Below are 9,803 nucleotides of genomic sequence, written 5' to 3' on the forward strand. Positions count from 1 at the left end.
CCAAAACTCTTCTTTTCTCCTTTTTTGCTTATTTTGTGCTTTTTTTCTTCTTTTTCTTCTTATTTCTTACAAAATTTATCAAATCAAAAGATCAAAGAAATATAACATTTAAGCATGAAAGACTACAATATTTAAGCACTAATCATAAATTTCTTGTATGAAAAAACATAGAAAAACATGACATGATGACATGTCATCACAACACCAAACTTAAGCCTTGCGTGTCCCCAAGCAAGAAAAGAATCATGCAATAGAAATTGACAATCCAAGGTAAGAAGAATAGCAAGTTAATGTTCATGGTAAGCTAGTTTTCCTTGCATGCTATAATCACAAAAGAAATGTAAATGATTGATGCTTCTATCTAGCTCATTTTATGAAATCTTTTCCTTATAATTCTTCCTTGAAACAAGCTTTTGATTTTTTTCTTATTAGCTTCTCCTTTTGGGTGCTTTGCCCTATGAGTTAATAACAAAGCTACGATTCTAAATGCTTTGTTTTCAAGTATTACCACTTGATACATAAGCACCACAAGCATTTAATTAGAGGACTTCTTTAAGCTCATTTGTTTCTTTTCTTTACTCTCTAATCATTGATGCTCAGAGCCTTGAGCTTTGAGGGAGTGCATTTACACTTGAGCCTAGCCTTGACTTCTAAGTGTTTTGTTTTCAAGCATTTGGCTTGATACATACACACCATAAGTACTTAACAAGTAAATTTCCATTGGTACTTAGAGCCTTCAGCTTTCTCATTCTTTCCCTTTTTGTTTTCTTGCCCTTTTTTGCTTTTTTTTCAAGGTTTTCATGATTTCAAAAGATTTCACAAACTATCCTAGATGAAAACTTCAATTAAATAAAATCTAATGCAATTGAGCAACAATCAAACATACTAGCTTTCCAATACTTGTATGCACATGCTAAATTCTTCTTTAACTCCTTGTTTGTTTATGATCATGATAATTTATTGCTTTGAACTCACAAAATTCAAGTTGGTAGTCATAATGTCACAGCAACATGTTGCAAACCAAAATTCAAGCTATGCTTATTCATACCACACATGCATACAGAGAATATAAAGACAATCATGCAATTTAGAGTGCTAGAAACAAATGAGAGGAAAAAGAACTATACAACCTTGTGATTCATCTTCTCTACTGTTATCCTTTTCCTTCCATTCTTCCCTTCCCTTGCCAAACTCAGCATGCTTGTTCATCCTCAAGCAATAATTAGAACAGTGGCTATGGGGCTAAGATAGATCATGAATGTCTTACACAATGAAATGTTAGTAACACATGTGTTTAAAGCAAGCAAAAATGAAAAATAACAGTGAAGGTACAAAAAAACAGAGACATTGTGATTGCAAATATAAGTTGGTGTGCATGATACATTGCAATAAGATTAAGTGGCACACCAAACTTAGTGTGACACTTTCACTTGAAATTGATGCAAGTATCTAGTGAGGATTGGAAGCAAATTTTGTTGCATAGCAACACCAAACTTAGACTGCAACCATATGTCAATTTATTTGCACTAAAACTAAACACAAGTGACTGTTATGTGGTAAATACAATCACCAAGCCAAGGATCTGTCATGAGTAAAAATTTCTTGGTGAGGTATTTAACAAAAACAGTCAAGAAACAAAATAAATGAAAGCATTAAAAACAAAGAAATAACTAAAGTGAACAGAATAACAAAGTGTCAAACCAAAAGAAAAGATAAAACTGCAAAGACATTATAATTATGCAGACAAGTGGTGTTGTTGAATAAATTGCATAGAAAAATAAGTGGCACACCAAACTTAGAATCTTAGTGTGACACTTCCATCTTTTTATTTGATGCAATCATCCGAAAAGATTAAAAACAACTTGTTGCAAGGCAACACCAAACTTAGAATGTGATCATATGCCAATTTATTGAAATTTAACTAAACAGATAAAGAAAATGAACCAGACAAAGAAATAAAATGTTACCCAAGGTTGGGTTGCCTACCAAAAAGTGCTCTTGATGACATGCCATCAATCACTGTCAAATTTAAGCCAATCCCCGGTAACGGCGCCATAAAACTTGATGACTCGAATTCACTACCCATTTCAAAAATTAGTGAATTAGTTCTTTTGGCAAGCGCACCAAAATTATCACCAAGTAATAACCCACAGTGGAGTGGGATCGTATCCACAGAGATTGGCAAATTCAAGCAGTTTTAATTGATTGATGAATTAGTCAAGCGGATCAATAAGATTGTGAAGTGCAGAATTGTAAATGACATAAATGTAAATGACTAGAATATAAAGAAAGGCTATAAAGTGCAGAAACAGAAATTGCAAAATGTAAAGTGCTGAATCATAAATGACTTGAAGGTAAATGGAAGTGGGGATTTGCTGAATGTAAAATTAAGCAGTAAAGAAATGGATAGATAAAAATGGGGAAGTTCATTGAAATTGGGAGATGTTGTCTCTTTGGATTAAATCTAGCTTATATCCTCTTCAATCATGCAACTCATTGACCTCTTGGCAATCATGATTGATTGAGCCCCAATCCCTTGGTGACTCAATCTCTCAGATCTTGATCAATAGCCAATTCCTTGGTCGAATTGCTCATGAAGAGAGATATGCTTGGTCCCTGATTATACCACACACCCTTATAGGTCCAGGTAGAGGGAGGATTATATGTCACGTATCCAAACACCAAAACCCAGATTCTACTCAAGTGTGAGAAGGGATTTCAAGCATGGTTTCATGTTTCCTTTCCCACGGTTCCCATGAAACCCAATTGCATTCAATCTCCTTTCCAAGATAATTGAACACTAAGCATTAAGAACAAAATTCCTTCTAGCAAATCAAAGAGAAGATGAAGAGAAGAAAAATTTCACTATTATCAATCCATCAAGTACAACAGAGCTCCCTCTCTCAATGAGAGGGAAGTTAGCTACTCATAGCTCAAAAAGTACTCAAAAGTGAAGTGTAGAAGTGGATCTAAAACTGACTGCTTAACCCTTTCTTCAGTACTCTTTTGGGGTATTTATACCACTCCTAGTAAAATAAAAGAATTACAAAAGTGAAAAGGGAAAATTACATTTTGGAGGGAAAAGAAAACTCAATAAGCGTGACTTCCAAGCTGGCATGTGGCTGGCGCTTTACTGGCGTGTCACGTGACCTTTATTTCTAGCTTGGCGTGCCACGCCCAATCCTTCAAGTGGCACGCTCAGCTTTCTATCAACATTGGCGTGCCACGCCTTTTTCCACTTTTCTTTGCCTTTAGAAACTTGAACTAGAATGGCACGCCCAGGGTCTGGCTTGCCATGCCCTTGCTGTGTGCTTGGCTAAGCTCCTCTGGAAAGTTGCACTAGCGTGACACGCCCAGGGTCTGGCTTCCTCTGTTTCGCATACCACGCCATGAACTCAAGTGGCACGCCCCAATGCTTCTTTGCCCTCTGAATGACTTGATGTGCCACGCCTGGTTGCTCAAGTGGCACGCCCCATGTAATTGGCCTCTTTCATCCTCTCTTGAAACTTATACCAGCGTGCCACGCCTGAAGACTGGCGTGCCACGCCCATGTTCTTGTCTTGTCCCAGTAGTTGGCGTGCCACGTCTCGGCCTTCAAGTGCCACGCCATAGTGACATGCTCGGGGGTTGGCATGCCACGCCTTCGACACCAAGTGGCACGCCCAGTCCTTGCTTTTGTTATCTTTGTGCATTGGCGTGCCACGCCTGGTTGCTCAAGTGGCATGCCTAAGTGAGGTTAAGAGGTTGGCGTGCCACGCCTTCGACTTCAAGTGGCACGCCCAGTCTTCAATTGCCTTCAACCCCTTCTCTGGATCATTATACCAACGTGCCACACCATGCTGCTCAAGTGGCACGCCCATGCATTTGTGCACTCTTCAAGCTTGGCGTGCCACGCCTGGGTTCTCAAGTGGCACGCCCAAGTGACTTCTTGGAGCTGGCGTGCCACGCCTTCGATATCAAGTGGCACGCCATAGTGGAGGTTCTTTTTGAGATGGTGAGTTGGCGTGCCACGCCCCTTTGCTCAAGTGGCACACCCATAGTAGTTGATGGGTCAGGCGTGCCACGCCCAACCTGGCGTGCCACGCCCCTTTTGTGTCCTCCATTTTGCTCTCTGGAATTTTGTACTAGTGTGCTACGCCCAGTCCCTGGCGTGCCACGCCCATACATTTGTGCTTAGACTTCTTATCTGGACTTTAGTACTGGCGTGCCACGCCTAGCACCTGGCGTGCCACGCTAGTGCATTTTTGTGGCGTTTGCTCCCAAGTGGCACGCCAGTTTCACACGCCCAGCTTTTTGTTTGTCTTCCCATTTTTGATGCCCTTTTTTCACCTGAATTTCAGCACAACTCATCTCAAAGTAGTGTACCATAATATTCATCAAATAATGCATGAATTGTACTGATCAAATGAGATTTATGCTCTTTTATGGTCTTCTTTATGCAAGAAAGAAGGGTAGATGATGCAAGTCATCACAACGCCAAACTTAAGCTTTGCTTGTCCCAAGCAAATCAATGTGGGTAAACCTTTATATCTTGAGGCTTTGGCTTCGAATGATTACAATACAACTAAGAGTAAAACTAAGTGTCCAACACATGTATGAATGTTTTAATTGTCATGCAAAGCTCTTGGATCTGATGTGTGGAAAACGATCCAACACAAAACTCACCGGCAAGTGTACCGGGTCGCATCAAGTAATAATAACTCACATGAGTGAGATCGATCCCACAGGGATTGAAGGATTGAGCAATTTTAGTTTAGTGGGTGATTTAGTCAAGCGAATCAAGTTTTGGTTGAGTGATTTGTGTTTAACAGGAAGTAAATGACAATAAATGTAAAGGGGTAAGGGAGAAGTGCAGTAAATTAAAGAACAGGAAAGTAAATTTGCAGAAACTTAAAGAACAAGAAAGTAAATGACTGAAACTTAAAGTGCAAGAAACATAAACTGCAGTAATTTAAATGGCAAGAAAGTTAAATTGCTAAAAAGTAAAAGGGACTTGAGGAATGGGATTGCAGGATCTAAACAAAGAAGAAGTAAATTGCAGCAATTGATTGAGCAGAAATTGAATCAGAATCAAATATCATTCAAACAGAAAGAAAATAAAATGTAGCAAGGGTTCACAGAAGAACCAAAAGTAAAATTGGGTCTCAGGTCTCAAGAGACTAGGTAGCAGAGCCTAGATCTCTATTTGCCTTCTTAGATCCAAGTTCACAAAGCAATTGACAGAAAATTGAAGAGAAAGCAGTAGAAGAACGGAAATTAGATTCAATTATGCAGAAAACAAATTGAAAAGAGTTTGAATGGGAATTGAGACAGAATTTCCTCAATTTCACACACCCAAAACTCAGAAACAGAAGAGTAGAATTGCCCAAGTGAGAATGAGGAAGGAGATCAATCAATTCTCCCTTGATCCTCTTAGTGCTCAGACAAGTCTCTCAAGAAAGCTCAAAGAAAGTGCAAATTCAAAAGCTAAGACAAAAGTAAGTCGAAAGGTAAAAATTCAAAAGAAGGTAAAAGCTCTCAAAAAAAAGATCCTAATTACATCAAACTAGCTTCTATTTATACACTTTCTATTCTCGGATTTTGGGATTTGGATGGGCTTTTTATTTGGTGAAGAAATGAATTAAAATGGGAATTTAATTTGAATTTTCGGCCCATGAAAATTCACTCCCAGGAGGCTGCCCTGCCCTTGTGGAGGGCAGGGCAGAAAATTGGTGCATGGTGCGGAAGTTTGGTGCGGCTTGGGTGCGGCTTGGTGCTGCCAGGAACGCAAAACGCTGCCCTGCCCGCGCCAAGGGCAGGGCAGAAAATTGTGGTGCTGCCAGATCGAGGAGTGTGCGCGTTGGTGCTGCTTGGGTCGAAGATTGGTGCGCCAGATTCGTGCGTGGTGCGCCAGGATGCTGCCCTGCCCTCGCGGAGGGCAGGGCAGGAAAAGTTGGTGCTGCCAGGGACGAGCGTTGCGCGCGTTGGTGCTGCCAGGGATGAGAGTTGGTGCGCCAGAATCGTGCATGATGCGCCAGGATCTTGCACCAATCCAAATGCTGCCCTGCCCGCGCCAAGGGCAGGGCAGAGTTCCCTCTTCCACGCCCCGTGTTCGAAACACGGCTTGGGCACAAATTCAATTAATTTCCTTGGCTTCTTGGCACGGCAATCAACCTTAGTTCTTGGCTTCCTCATGGTTCCTTGTTCGATCCTTGTAGCATGCATGGGTGACATTTTTCCCTTGAATTTCTTCCTTGGAGAGCCCGATTCTGCCCTCCACAAGGGCAGGGCAATGTTCTCTTCCTCTTGGTCTCAAGGCACATTTTGTGCTCTGCCCTTGTAGTGGGCAGGGCAGAGTTGCCTTCTCTTCTTGGTTTTCTTATGTTGCCCTCCTAGAGGGCAGTCTGCCCTTGTGGAGGGCAATGTTGCCTCCCCTTTAGCATGCGGCATGCTTCATATGGCTTTGGCCACGCTTTCCTTTCCTTAGGTCACACTTCTTAGGCCACGCTTTTCCTTTTCTTTTCTTTTCTTCACCTATAATAAACCAAAACAACCACTCCAAGTATCACTAAATTCAAGAGGCTTATAAATCAATTAAAGTTCAATTAAAATTAGCTTAAACCTCATGGATTATCATTAATTTCATGGTGGTTGCTTGATTTAAAGAAGTTATGCATTTTCACTCCAAATCACTTACTTAGGATGCAAGAAAGTGCATAAATGCTAACAAAACAAGTGAAATTAGCTTGAAAAATGGGTATATGATGACTTGTCATCACAACACCAAACTTAAATCTTGCTTGTCCCCAAGCAAGCCTCAAAACTAAGAGTAAATGAAATGAATAAGAAAAGGATATTTATCCTTATTATGCAGATAGCAGAATTTGATCTATGGGGCATTTATGCAGACAATGACAACTCAAGTTATTGTTCTTGTTACATGATATACATTTTGCATCAAAGGTTTGCTAAATTTGCTGTTATAAGACTCACTTTTTACTCACTCCCTTGCTAACTTTTCTTGGCTTACAAAGCTTAACAAGCTTATTATTCTTTTATAGGTTGGGTGTCAAATGCTGCAGCATAGCCTTTGGCTTTATTTTCTTTTCTTTTTGCTCAACATCTCTCCACCACAGACACTTGGCTCATTAATTCTTCCTAGGATCATTGATGCCCAGCATCTCTTTGGATAACTAAATGTTCTGTATCTAAGTTGCTCTTTATTGTGGATTTTCAATTGGCCATCCCAAATCAGTTGATCTAAGTGACCGGGTTTCAAAATACCCCTTAGAATTTACTCATCCAAGCAGATCTCAGTACAAGAACACCACAGGCATATGTCCTAAGGTTCAAGTCATTGGTGTCCAACCTTTATTCTTTGTTTTCCTTGCCACTTTGGCTTTTTCTTTCTTCCTTTTCTTTCTGTTTTTGTTACCAAGGGTTGTTTCATTCTTGATAGGAGTTTTTATAACAGCAAGCTAACTCACAATTGAATGAGAATGATATTATGCAACACTTATTTCATGAGTCATGCATTTAATCAAACACATATACCACCACCAACTTCCATTCATACTTATGCAACATTGGATATTTCACTTTTCAATTCAAATCAAACTCTTTTATTTAAGCATATGGGAAACAAAACAATTTTCAAGCTAAGTGATGGATACAAGCATTATGCAGACTTATCATTTTTCTAGCTATTTATTAACTAACTAAAATGAAAAGCAAAGAGCAGAAAATGCATAAAGAAATAAATGATGGAGGCATATCATGTTTCAGACATGCATCTCCTTATTAGAGACATGAAAGAGGAAGTATGAAAGAACTTTGCCACCTTCTAATGGTCATGGCTGCTGCTTGATTCTCCCTTCTTCTTCTTTCTCTTCCCTGTCTTGGAGTAATCTCGGATCTCTTCACCAGGACATCTTCTACCCCAAACAGAATCTAAGAGTCCTTTGAGCCCAAAATCTTCCAATCTGTTAAAGGTTGACTCAGTGTGTTGATGAGATCTTGCTTGTTGCTTGGCTAAAAATTCAGGGCATTGCTCAAATGGCTTGATCTCAGGATTGAGTGTTGGCAGATTGTGGGTTAAGTACTCCAACCTTGCTTGCATGTTTTCATCATTCTCCATTCTTTGTACGTGTCTAACTTCTCCCATGGTATGATGAACATTCTTCCATTGATACAGGTTGTGACTATATTCCTCTGCTTTAGCTTGACTAAAATACAGCTTATCATATGATTCCTTGAATTCTTTGTATTGTTCTTTTTGTCCTTCAAGGATCTGTGCTTGAAATTCTTGCTGCTGAGTCATCATTTGTTGCTGCCATCTCTCTTGTTTTTCCTCCATTTGATGCTGCCAAGCTTCTCGTTCTTCTTTTTCTTTCAAGAGTTGCTCCATGAATTCAGGATGGGGCTCTAGATATTTCTCTTGGCACTCTTGATTTTGGCCTTGTTCGGCCTGCATGAGTTGATTTTGATCTTGTTGAGCCTGCATGAGTTGCTGAGATAATTCTTCAATTGATCTTTGCAATTGGCTCATATCAATGGCATCATAAGCTTGATTTCGTCCTTCCTCTCTTTGTGATCTCCTTTGTCTAGGAGCTACTACCCCTTCTTGGTCTTCTTCTTCATTAGTTCCCTCCATGCTCTTCTTGGTAATCCATTTCCCTTTCTTCACTTTTGTTGTGTCCTCATCTTCAAAGAGTACGTTAGCTCTGTCACATAGCCTTTGGATGGTGCTTGGATGTCCAAGACCTTTTGCTTTGCTTGTGCTATCGGCCATTTCTTGAATACTGTCGGCAAAAAATTTTTTTTTTTTGTGATCAATTGTGTCCCTAAATAAAATGTTAAAAGTTGGTGAACACCGAACTTATCTTTTATTGAGGAGGTGGCTTAACAATGCAAACCGTTCTCACAATTGATGCATTTAAAAAATATTGATGTATGATCCCTTATCTGTATGGTTTTGAGTCCATGATTGGAAAATGATCCTCTGAACATTGTTGCACATGCAGACACCAAACTTAGTGTTTGGTCACATGCTTTATCAGAAGACTTATGCATATGCTCTAAAAGACAATCCTCTTTTTTTTGAACAATGAACTTGGGTGTGCCTTAAGGTACACCAAACTTAGAAGTTTGCCATGTGCTTCAAAAATGATATATGCATTTATCAGGCATGAAAAATTCAAAATCATATTCAGAGGAATCATAGCTTATTAAATAAAAGAGAAGACAGAAATCTTAAACCATGGGTTGCCTCCCATGAAGCGCTCTTTTATTGTCATTAGCTTGACATTGACCTCCCTTTAGGGTGGTTGATGTTGGTGATGTCTCAACTTGTCACCTCTCACTGTCAGCTTTCTCTGTGTGCTTTGATGCTCAATTTCCATATGCTCAAGAGAAAGAATTTGGTTGACAGTGTAATAATCTTCTGCTCCATGCTGTTGATATACTAGTTGCACCTTATCACCTTTAGAAAATCCTTCAGTTGGGATTTTCTTGTTCTTCCAACCTTTGTGAGCCTTTTTCTTGCTCTTCATCTTTTTCTTTCTTGTTGATCTTTCTTTCTTGACAAGTACTTGAGTTGTGATACCTCCCTTCTTACTTATCACCCCTGCTTCTGTTGGTTCCTTTTGAATCCCTTTTTCTTCTTGCATCTGTTTGTTTTTCTGTTCTACTTCCTTGTCAGTTGATTGCTTTGGAAGGAGATCATCATTCATTTTGCTTGTTTCTTCATCCTTTTGTACTTCTGGAAAGACTTTCAGGATGATGCTCTCCTCATGCATCCTGAGGGTTAACTCTCCCTGCTCTAT

The sequence above is a fragment of the Arachis hypogaea genome, chromosome 3 (assembly GCF_003086295.3).
Source record: "Arachis hypogaea cultivar Tifrunner chromosome 3, arahy.Tifrunner.gnm2.J5K5, whole genome shotgun sequence".
Lineage (NCBI taxonomy): Eukaryota > Viridiplantae > Streptophyta > Magnoliopsida > Fabales > Fabaceae > Arachis > Arachis hypogaea.